This window comes from Pinus tabuliformis, chromosome 7 (assembly GCF_031772625.1).
Source record: "Pinus tabuliformis cultivar Carrire ecotype Pingquan chromosome 7, CPIR1, whole genome shotgun sequence".
Taxonomy (NCBI): domain Eukaryota; kingdom Viridiplantae; phylum Streptophyta; class Pinopsida; order Pinales; family Pinaceae; genus Pinus; species Pinus tabuliformis.
Genome location: NC_142293.1, coordinates 1,026,003,679 through 1,026,013,992, shown reverse-complemented (window position 1 = coordinate 1,026,013,992; position 10,314 = coordinate 1,026,003,679). Strand labels below are relative to the sequence as shown.

At 51.2% G+C, this 10,314-nt stretch overlaps 2 non-coding genes across 2 annotated transcripts; both read left to right on the top strand.

Moving 5' to 3' along the window:
• Nucleotides 1-5,543: 5,543 nt before the first annotated feature.
• On the top strand, nt 5,544-7,356 carry LOC149251178 (18S ribosomal RNA). The gene has a single exon (XR_016267668.1). It is a non-coding gene; the product is annotated as an 18S ribosomal RNA (ribosomal RNA).
• A 2,678-nt stretch (nt 7,357-10,034) lies between these two features.
• On the top strand, nt 10,035-10,188 carry LOC149251177 (5.8S ribosomal RNA). Its single transcript, XR_016267562.1, has one exon. It is a non-coding gene; the product is annotated as a 5.8S ribosomal RNA (ribosomal RNA).
• Nucleotides 10,189-10,314: the final 126 nt, after the last annotated feature.

Here is a 10,314-nt window from a genome sequence, read left to right as displayed (position 1 = left end):
TTCGAGCAAGGGCGCACCCAGGCGAACGAGCCCATATCAAAAATGCTAAGTTATGACCCAAGGTTGGCTTTGTGCACGTTCGTGTAGCTCGTTTGCCCGACTCTCCCTTGTCGCTTCGTTTCGGTCGTTCGGGCAGGTTGTTTGAGGGCGTCCGTGTGAACTCGTTCGGGCGGTCGTTCAGGAAAGGGCGCTCCTGAGCGAATGATCCCGTATAAAAAATGCTAAGTTGTGACCCAAGGTTGGCTTTGTGCATGTTCATGCAGCTCGTTTGCCCGGATCTCCCTTGTCGCTTTGTTTCGGTCGTTCGGGTGGATCGCCTAAGGGCGTCCATTTGAACTCATTCGGGGGGTAGTTCGGGCGAGGGCATGCCCGGGCGAATGAGCCCGTATAAAAAATTCTAAGTTGTGACCTGAGGTTGGCTATGTGCATGTTCGTGTAGCTCGGTTGCTCGGCTCTCCCTTATCGCTTCGTTTCAGTCATTTGGGTGCCAATGCAAAATCATTCGGGTGGGTCATTTGAGGGCGTCTGTGTGAACTCGTTCGGGTGAGGGCACGCCCAGGCGAACGAACCCGTATCAAAAATATTAAGTTGTGACCCAAGGTTTTCTTTGTGCTTGTTCGTGCAGCTCGTTTTCCCGGCTCTCCCTTGTCGCTTTGTTTCAGTTGTGCGGGCTCCCATGCAAATTCTTTCAGGCGAGGGTGCGCACAGGCCAACGAGCTTGTTTAAAAAATGCTAAGTTGTGACCTGAGGTTGGCTTTGTTCATTTTCATGTTGCTCATTTTCCCAGCTCTCCCTTGTCACTTCGTTTAGGTCGTGCGAGGGCCCATGCAAATTCCAGATGATTCGAGCGAGAGGTTTTGTTTCCGTGTGAAAGGTGGGTTGGTAATCGAGTTGTGTTTTCGCGTTTGCCTAAACGACAGCCTTGGGTCGTTTGTAGGGTTGCCGATTTTCATCTTCTCTCCATCCCCACTCGGTAGCGCATGAGCGGTAATGTTGGCCATGCTCGTCTTGGGAGGCATATGTGAACAATTCCCCTTCTGCTTTCCAAGTCCTTGGAGCTGTATGGGCTGTTGTGGTGTGGCTCCCTTGCTCGTCCTGGTCCCCCTCGCTCCCCTCTACATGATACCAGCGACAGGTTTTGTTTCCGTGTGAAATTTGGGTTGGTAATTGAGTTGTGTTTTCACATTTGCCTGAATGATGGCCTTGGGTCATTTGTAGGGTGGCCGATTTTCATCTTCTCTCCATCCCCACACGGTAGCGCATGAGCGGTAATGTTGCCCATGTTCATCCCGGGAGGCATGTGTGAAAAATTCCCCTTATTCTTTCCAAGTTCTTGGAGCTATATGGGTTGTTATGGTGTGGCTCCCTTGCTCATCCTGGTCCCCGTTGCGCCCCTCTAGATGATACCAGCGACAGGTTTTCTTTCCGTGTGAAAGGTGGGTTGGTAATCGAGTTGTGTTTTCACGTGTGCCTGAAGGATGGCCTTGGGTCATTTTTAGGGTTGTCGATTTTCATCTTCTCTCCATCCCCACTCGGTAGTGCATGAGCAGTAATGTTGGCCATGCTCATCTTGGGAGGCATATGTGAACAATTCCCCTTGTGCTATCCAAGTTCTTGGAGCTGTATGGGCTGTTGTGGTGTGGCTCCCTGGCTCGTCCTAGTCCCCGAGTGCCCCTCCAGATGATACCAGTGACAAGTTTTCTTTCCGTGTGAAAGGTGGGTTGGTAATCGAGTTGTGTTTTTGGGTTTTCCTGAATGATGGCCTTGGGTCATTTGTAGGGCCGCCGATTTTCATCTTCTCTCCATCCCCACTCGGTAGCGCAAGAGCGGTAATGTTGGCCATGCTCGTCCTGGGAGGCATATGTGAACAATTCCCCTTCCGCTCTCCAAGTTGTTGGAGCTGTATGGGCTGTTATGGTGTGGCTCCCTAGCTCGTCGTGGTCCCCGAGTGCCCCTCCAAATGATACCAGTGACAGGTTTTCTTTTCGTGTGAAAGGTGGGTTGGTAATCGAGTTGTTTTTTTGGGTTTGCCTGAACGATGGCCTTGGGTCATTATTAGGGTGGCCGATTTTCATCTTCTCTCCATCCCCACTCGGTAGCGCATGAGCGGTAATGTTGGCCATGCTCATCTTGGGAGACATATGTGAACAATTCCCCTTTTGCTCTCCAAGTTCTCGGAGCTGTATGGGCTATTGTGGTGTGGCTCCTTGGCTCATCCTGGTCCCTGCGTGCCCCTCCAGATGATACCAGCGACAGGTTTTCTTTCCGTGTGAAAGGTGGGTTGGTAATCATGTTGGGTTTTAAGGTTTGCTTGAACGATGGCCTTGGGTCGTTTGTAGGGTGGTCGATTTTCATCTTCTCTCCATCCCCACTCAGTAGCTCATGAGCGGTAATGTTGGCCAAGCTTAGCTTGGGAGGCATATGTGAACAATTCCCCTTCCGCTCTCCAAGTTCTTGGAGCTGTATGGGCTGTTGTGGTGTGGCTCCTTGGCTCGTCTTGGTCCCTGAGTGCCCCTCCAGATGATACCAGCGACAGGTTTTCTTTCCGTGTGAAAGGTGGGTTGGTAATCGAGTTGTGTTTTCGCATTTGCCTGAATGATGGCCTTGGGTCGTTTGTAGGGCGGCCGGTTTTCATCTTCTCTCCATCCCCACTCGGTAGCGCATGAGCGGTAATGTTGACCATGCTCATCCTGGGAGGCATATGTGAACAATTCCCCTTCCGCTCTCCATGTCCTTGGAGATAGATGGGTTGTTGTGTTGTGGTGTGGCTCCCTGGCTCGTCCTAGTCGCCCTCGTGCCCCTCCAGATGATACCAGCAACATGTTTTCTTTCCGTGTGAAAGGTGGGTTGGTAATTGAGTTGTGTTTTTGTGTTTGCCTGAACGATGGCCTTGGGTCGTTTGTAGGGTGGACGATTTTCATCTTCTCTCCATCCCCACTCGGTAACGCATGAACGGTAATGTTGCCCATGCTCGTCCCGGGAGGCATATGTGGAAAATTTCTCTCTAAGTTCTTGGAGCTGTAGGGGTTGTTGTGGTTTGGCTCCCTGGTTCTTCTTGGTCCCCTTGTGCCCCTCCAGATGATACCAGCGGCAGGTTTTCTTTCCGTGTGAAAGGTGGGTTGGTAATCGAGTTGTGTTTTCGGGTTTGCCTGAAGGATGGCCTTGGGTCATTTGTAGGGTGTCCAATTTTCATCATCTTTCCATTCCCACCTGGTAGCGCATGAGCGGTAATGTTGGCCATGCTCGTCCCGGGAGGCATACGTGAACAATTCCCCTTCTACTCTCTAAGTTCTCGGCGCTATATGGGTTGTTGTGGTGTGGCTCCTTGGCTCGCCCTGGTCCCCCTCGTGCCCCTCCAGAAGTTACCGGGGAGAGGTTTTCTTTCCGTGTGAAAGGTGGGTTGGTAATCAAGTTGCTTTGTCGGGTTTGCCCGAATGATGGCCTTGGGTCATTTGTAGGGTGGCCGATTTTCATCTTCTAGGTGGCCTCGGTGCGTGACGTGGAGGGTCGGGGGGCACATTTCTAAGAGAGGTTGTGGGCTCGGTTGGTCTTGTTGTTTTGTTTCCTTCCGTTTCCTTTGCATTGAGGCTGCTGCAGGCGATCATGCGATCGAGGTCCATCGTTGCTGCTATCCGGGTGGACTCCTAGGTGGCCTCTCTGCGGGGAGGGGAGGGTTGGGGGGCACTTGTTGTTTCAATTGTGCATGCGCTCGTGGTCCAACGGGGAGGAGGCTTGCTACATTGATGGTGGGGGCTATTTGGAAGAAGGATGGTGGAACGCTTCGACCTCCCTCCTTTGCGTGGAGGTGGCCGTAGGGGAAAATTATTCATTGTCTGGTCGGTAAAGCTGTGGGAAATCTCCTAGGTTTCCTATAAGTAGGGTGCGTGGGGTGCGGAGCTACCCGATCCCTCCTCCTGTTCGGACATGTGTTCTTGTATTGTGTAGCGACCCTCTTGATTTGCATTTGCTTCCTTCCTTTGCCTTCGCATCGTGGTTGCCACAGGCAGTCAAGTGATCAAGGTCCATTGTTTCTGCTGGCGTAGGTGGACTCCTAGGTGGCCTCAGTGCATGGCGTGGAGGGTCGGGGGGCATTTCAAAGAGAGGTTGTGGGCTCGGTTGGTCTTATTGTTTTGTTTCCTTCCGTTTCCTTTGCATTGAGGTTGCCACAGGCGATCATGCAATCGAGGTCCATCGTTGCTGCTGTCCGGGTGGACTCTTAGGTTGCCTCTTTATGGGGAGGGTTGGGGGGCTACTATAGTCATCGATGGTGGGGGATATCTGGAAGAAGGATTTTGAGGTGGAATGCTTCGACCTCTCTCCTTTGCGTGGAGGTGGCTGTAGGGGAAAATTATTCATCGTCCGATCGGTAAAGCTGTGGGAAATCCCCTAGGTTTCCTGTACGTAGGGTGTGTGGGGTGCGGAGCTGCCTGATCCCTCCTCCTCCTATTCAGCTATGTGTTCCTGTATTGTGTAGTGACCCTCTTGATTTGAATTTACTTCCTTCCTTTGCCTTCGCATCGTGGTTGCCGCAAGCGGTCAAGTGATCGAGGTCCACCGTTGCTGCTGTCGTGGGTGGACTCCTAGGTGGCCTCAGTGCGTGGCGTGGAGGGTCGAGGGGCGTTTCGGAGAGAGGTTGTGGGCTCGGCTGGTCTTGTTTTATTTCCTTCCGTTTCCTCTCTGCATTGAGGCTGCCGCAGGCGATCATGCGATCGAGGTCCATCATTGCTGCTGTCTGGGTGGACTCCTAGGTGGCCCCTATGCGGGGAGGGGAGGGGTGGGTTGGGGGGCATTTCTAAGGGAGGTTGCAGGCTCGATTTTTCTTGTATGATTTCCTTCCCTTGCCTTTGTGTCGAGGCTGCCGCAGGCGATCATCCGATCGAGGTCCACTATTGCTGCTGTTCAGGTGGACTCCTAGGTGGCATCGGTGCGGGGCGAGGAGGTTTGTATGGCCTCTCTATGATAGGATTTGTGTGGTCGGTTGTCCTCTTTTTATTTCCTTCCTTTTCCTTCCCATCGAGGCTGCTGCAAGCGGTCGGGAGATTGAGGTCCATCGTTGTTGCTGTCCGGGTGGATTCCTAGGTGGCCTCGGTGTGGGGGCGGGGAGGGTTGTGGCTCATTTGTAATATAGAGGTTGCGTGGTTGGTCGTTCTCCATTTGTTTCCTTTGCATCGAGGCTGCCACAGGCGATCGGGTGATCGAGGTCCATCATTGCTGCTGTCTGGGTGGACTCCTAGGTGCCCTCGGTGTGGGGCGTGGAGGCCTTTGGAGGTATTTCTAAGGGAGTCAGTGAGTGATCGCTCATTTTCTTGTTGGTTGGGCCATGGCTGCAAACTCCAGAGTGGCCTTGGTGCGTTGTGGCTCGGTAGGTCTGCCCATTTTTTCACCATGTGCTTGGCATGTTGCGTGTGCTTCCTTCTTGGGATGCAATAGGTGCAAGGCATAAAAGTTTTACATGATATTTTGACGTCTCTTTGACTTGATGGGTGTTCAGGCTGGCTCTCAGTAAGAGAGCGCCCGGAATGCCCTTTGAAGTGGGAGGGTGCTACCTGGTTGATCCTGCTAGTAGTCATATGCTTGTCTTAAAAATTAAGCCATGCATGTCTAAGTATGAACTAATTCAGACTGTGAAATTGTGGATGGCTCATTAAATCAGTTATAGTTTTTTTGATGGTACCATACTACTCGGATAACCGTAGTAATTCTAGAGCTAATACGTGCACCAAGTCCCAACTCTTTGGAAGGGATGCATTTTTTAGATAAAAGGCCGGCACGGGCTTGCCCGCTTCTCCGGTGAATCATGATAACTCAACGGATCGCACAGCCCTTGTGCTGGCGATGCTTCATTCAAATTTTTTCCCTATCAACTTTCGATGGTAGGATAGAGGCCTACCATGGTGGTGACAGGTGATGGAGAATTAGGGTTCGATTCCGGAGAGGGAGCCTGAGAAACGGCTACCACATCCAAGGAAGGCAGCAGGTGTGCAAATTACCCAATCCTGACATGGGGAGGTAGTGACAATAAATAACAATACTGGGCTCAGCGAGTCTGGTAATTGGAACGAGTACAATCTAAATCCCGTAACGAGGATCCATTGGAGAGCAAGTCTGGTGCCAACAGCTGTGGTAATTCCAGCTCCAATAGCATATATTTAAGTTGTTGCAGTTAAAAAGTTCGTAGTTGGATCTTGGGTTGTAAGGGTCGATCCGCCTACTTGGTGCGCGCCTGCCCTTCTGTCCCTTTTGTCAGCGGCATGCTCCTTGCCTTAATTGGCTGGGTCATGGTTCCGGCGCTGTTACTTTGAAAAAATTAGAGTGCTCAAAGAAGGCTTATGCTCTGAATACATTAGCATGGAATAACGTGATAGGATTCTGGTCCTATTGTGTTGGCCTTCGGGACCAAAGTAATGATTAATAGGGACTGTCGGGGGCATTCGTATTTCATTATCAAAGGTGAAATTATTGGATTTATGAAAGACGGACCACTGCGAAAGCATTTGCCAAGGATGTTTTCATTAATCAAGAACGAAAGTTGGGGGCTCGAAGATGATCAGATACCGTCCTAGTCTCAACCATAGACGATGCCAACCAGGGATCGGCGGATGTTGCTCTAAGGTCTTCGCCAGCGCCTTTTGAGAAATCAGAGTGTTTGGGTTCTCGGGGGAGTATGGTCGCAAGGCTGAAACTTAAAGGAATTGACAAAAGGGCACCACTAGGAGTGGAGCCTGCGGCTTAATTTGACTCAACACGGGGAAACTTACCAGGTCCAAACATAGTAAGGATTGACACATTGAGAGCTCTTTCTTGATTCTAAGGGTGGTGGTGCATGGGTGCTCTTAGTTGGTGGTGCGATTTGTCTGGTTAATTCCGATAACGAACGAGACCTCAGCCTGCTAACTAGCTACGCGGAGGTTCCCCTTCGCGGCCAGCTTCTTTGAGGGACTATGGCCGTTTAGGCAATGGAAGTTTGAGGCAATAACAGGTCTGTGATGCCCTTAGATGTTCTGGGCTGCACATGCGCTACACTGATGCAGCCAACCAGTTTTTATTCCTGGTTCAAGAGGATCGGGAAATCTTCTCAAATTGCATCGTGATGGGGATAGACCATTGCAATTATTGGTCTTCAACGAGGAATTCCTAGTAAGCGTGTGTCATCAACTCGTGTTGACTATGTGCCTGCCCTTTGTACACACCGCCCGTCACTCCTACCGATTGAATGATCCGGTGAATTTTTCGGATTGCGTCGACGATGGTGGTTCACCGCCGTCAACGTCGTGAGAAGTTCATTGAACCTTATCATTTAGAGGAAGGAGAAGTCATAACAAGGTTACCGTAGGTGAACCTACCGTAGGATCATTGATAGCAGGGGTTTTCTTTTTTGGTTCGGGTTGGTTGGGTTTTTATCGCAATGTGGGACTTTGTGGTGCGTCTCTAGGGGAGCGGGTTTGGTGTTTGGCGGGAACATTGTTGGTTGCTTGTCTCGAGGTAACTATGCTTGTTTTTTTGTGTGTGCTTGCAAGCCATGCTTGTGCTTGTCCCACCCATCCTTTGTTTTTCTTCCCCCCAATGTGTTTCTGCAGGGGGTTCGGAAGCTTGTTTCTTGGGAGCCCTTCCGACGATCTGTTCAGCCGGGCATGGTTGCTGCAAAGTTGAGGTGCTCGGTAAATACGATGGATAAATTTGGACTCATTCGTAGTGGCGGTGCTCGATCTTTTGTTCGTTGGAAGGCATGGGCCAAGGGTGCGGGCTTCCATAGTTGGTTCTCTCGAAAAGGCGGCGGCGGTTGATGTGTTGCTTGGGTGAGCTTTTTCATTGGTGGTTGGGTCGAGGGAGTGGTTGCGCGCGCGCCTGGTAGCTCAAACCTTCCGTGAGGCGAGATTGTCGGGGTGCGGTCAAGTATGGGATGGATGAAGAGCGGTTCAACCCGTTGGGTTGGCCACCCTAGTCCCTCCTGACCGTTCCTCGACATGCCCTCGCAGAAGGGTTGGGTGTCGAGGTAATGAAAAACCCATCCCTTGGTCTGAGCTCCATCGAGATCAAAACTTTCCCCGCCGATAGGCATGAGGGTGGCAATCTTATCTCGTGCCTTTGTCATCGAGGGAATTCCTCGTCCTCTCGTGACCCACTCCCCTTCTGATGGAAAAAGAAGTAGCGGGTCGTGTCTTTGTTCCTCCCTTTGGATTGTGGGTTTTTTGTGGGACTTGCGTCATTTCTTTGTTTGGTGGTGTGCGCTTTGTGAAGGTCCCTCTCTCTAGTGGCCTTGCACCATCGATGTATTTGTGGCCCGCGGCTTTCTCGAGCGTTGAGCGTCGGCCCATGACAGCTCCTCTTTGGAGTTTGATTATTTGACCCCCGTCGACTCTCTCGCTGGAAAGGTTGTTGGGTGTTTTGTACACTGAGGGTTGCAAGAGCGGGGTGGGTTTGTGTTATTGGCGGCGGTCTATTTGTCATTTGAAGTCTTCTGCCGTTGGGTTGGGGGGCTGTGTGCCTCTCAGTGACGTGCTCCAGACACTGGTCTCATCGTGGCCCTTGTCTTTTCTATTAGTCAGTTTTAGGTTGTGATTTATTTGCTTGGTTGTTTGCTATATGTTGTAAAGATGGAAAGGGTGTTGTGCTAAATGCGTGTGGGAGGGTGTGAAGAGGTGGGATGCTTTCTTGATTGGGTGCCTTTTTTGATTTATTTTTGGTTAGTGGACATCTACTCGGCGTGCTATTGAGCTCCTCTCTTTTCTTGGGATCTTTGTTTCTTTGGTGTTGTTTTCTTCCCTTCTTCCTTTTGCCCCTAGCTTTACGGAGGAGAGGTGGGATTGTTGTGGATTGGTGTTCGGGAAGGACAAAAAGCAGTGTGAGTTCCCAGGGTGGCCACCCTAGTCCTTCTCGATCGTCGTCCCCTGTAGTTCCCCCCTTTTTCCGAGGGCGCGGTGTTTGGGAAGCTTGTTCTCTTTTTGAGCCTCCCCTTGTGATCCGGTAGCCATGTTTGATATCTCTTGCTTTCCTGTTGTTTTCTTCCCTTCTTGGTTTTGTCCCCTTGGCTTTACGGAGAAAAGGTGGGATTGTTGTGGATTGGTGTTCAGGATGGATGAAAAGCAGTGCGAGTTCCAAGGGTGGCCACCCTAGTCCTTCTCGATCGCCGTCCCCTGCAGTTCCCCCCTTTTTGCGAAGGCACGGGGGTGGGGAAGCTTGTTCTCTGTTTGAGCCCCCCCTTGTGAGTCGGTGGACGCGTTTGATATCTCTCTTTCTTTAATGTTGTTTTCTTACCTTCTTTCTTTTGGCCCCTAGCTTTACGGAGAAAAGGTGGGATTGTTGTGGATTGATGTTTGGGAAGGACGAAAAGCAATGCGAGTTCTCATGGTGGCCACCCTAGTCCTTCTTGATTGTCGTCCCCTGCAGTTCCCCCCTTTTTGCAAAGGCACGGGGTTGGGGAAGCTTGTTCTCTGTTTGAAGCCTCCCCTTGTGAGCCGGTAGCCATGGTTGATATATCCCTTTCTCTCTTGTTGTTTTCTTCCCTTCTTCCTCGTGACCCCTAGCGTTACGGAGAAAAGGTGGGATTGTTGTGGATTGGTGTTTCGGAAGGATCAAATGCAGTGCGAGCTCCCGGGGTGGCCACCCTAGTCCTTCTTGATCGTCATCCCCTTCAGTTCCCCCCTTTTGCCGAAGGCACGAGGCTTTCGAAGGCTTGTGCCTTGTTTGTGCTTTGTTTTCTACCCTTTTCTTCCTTTCGGTCCCTAACTCTACGGAGAAAAGGGGGAATCATTGTGGGCTGGTGTCGGGAAAGGGCTAAAAGCAGTGCGAGCTCCCGAGGTGGCCACCCTAGTCCTTCTCGATCGTTGTTCCTCACATTTCCCCCCTTTTTGCGAGGGCGTGGGACTGGGGGAGATTGTCCTCTGTTCGAGCCTCCCCTTGTGAGGGGGTTAGACACCTTTCTTTCTCTTTCTCTCCTGCGTTTTTCCTCCTTTTTCCCCTTGGACTTACATTTGTTGTTGGGGGGTTCCCCTATTCAGTTTTGTGGTCGATTTTTCAGTAATACACGTGGAAACGACTCTCGGCAATGGATATCTCGGCTCTTGTTATGATGAATAACGTAGCAAAATGCGATACTTAGTGTGAATTGCAGAATCTCGTGAATCATCGAGTTTTTGAATGCAATTTTCACCCGAGGCCTCGGTCGAGGGCACGTCTGTCTAGGCATCGCATCCCATTCAAACGCGCTCCCTACAATATGCTAGGGAGTAGCAGAGCTGGTCGTCCGTGCCCAATGCGGTGCGGTTGGCTGAAATACCTCAAGCGATGTTTCGTGGCGTGCATCGGCGAGTGGTG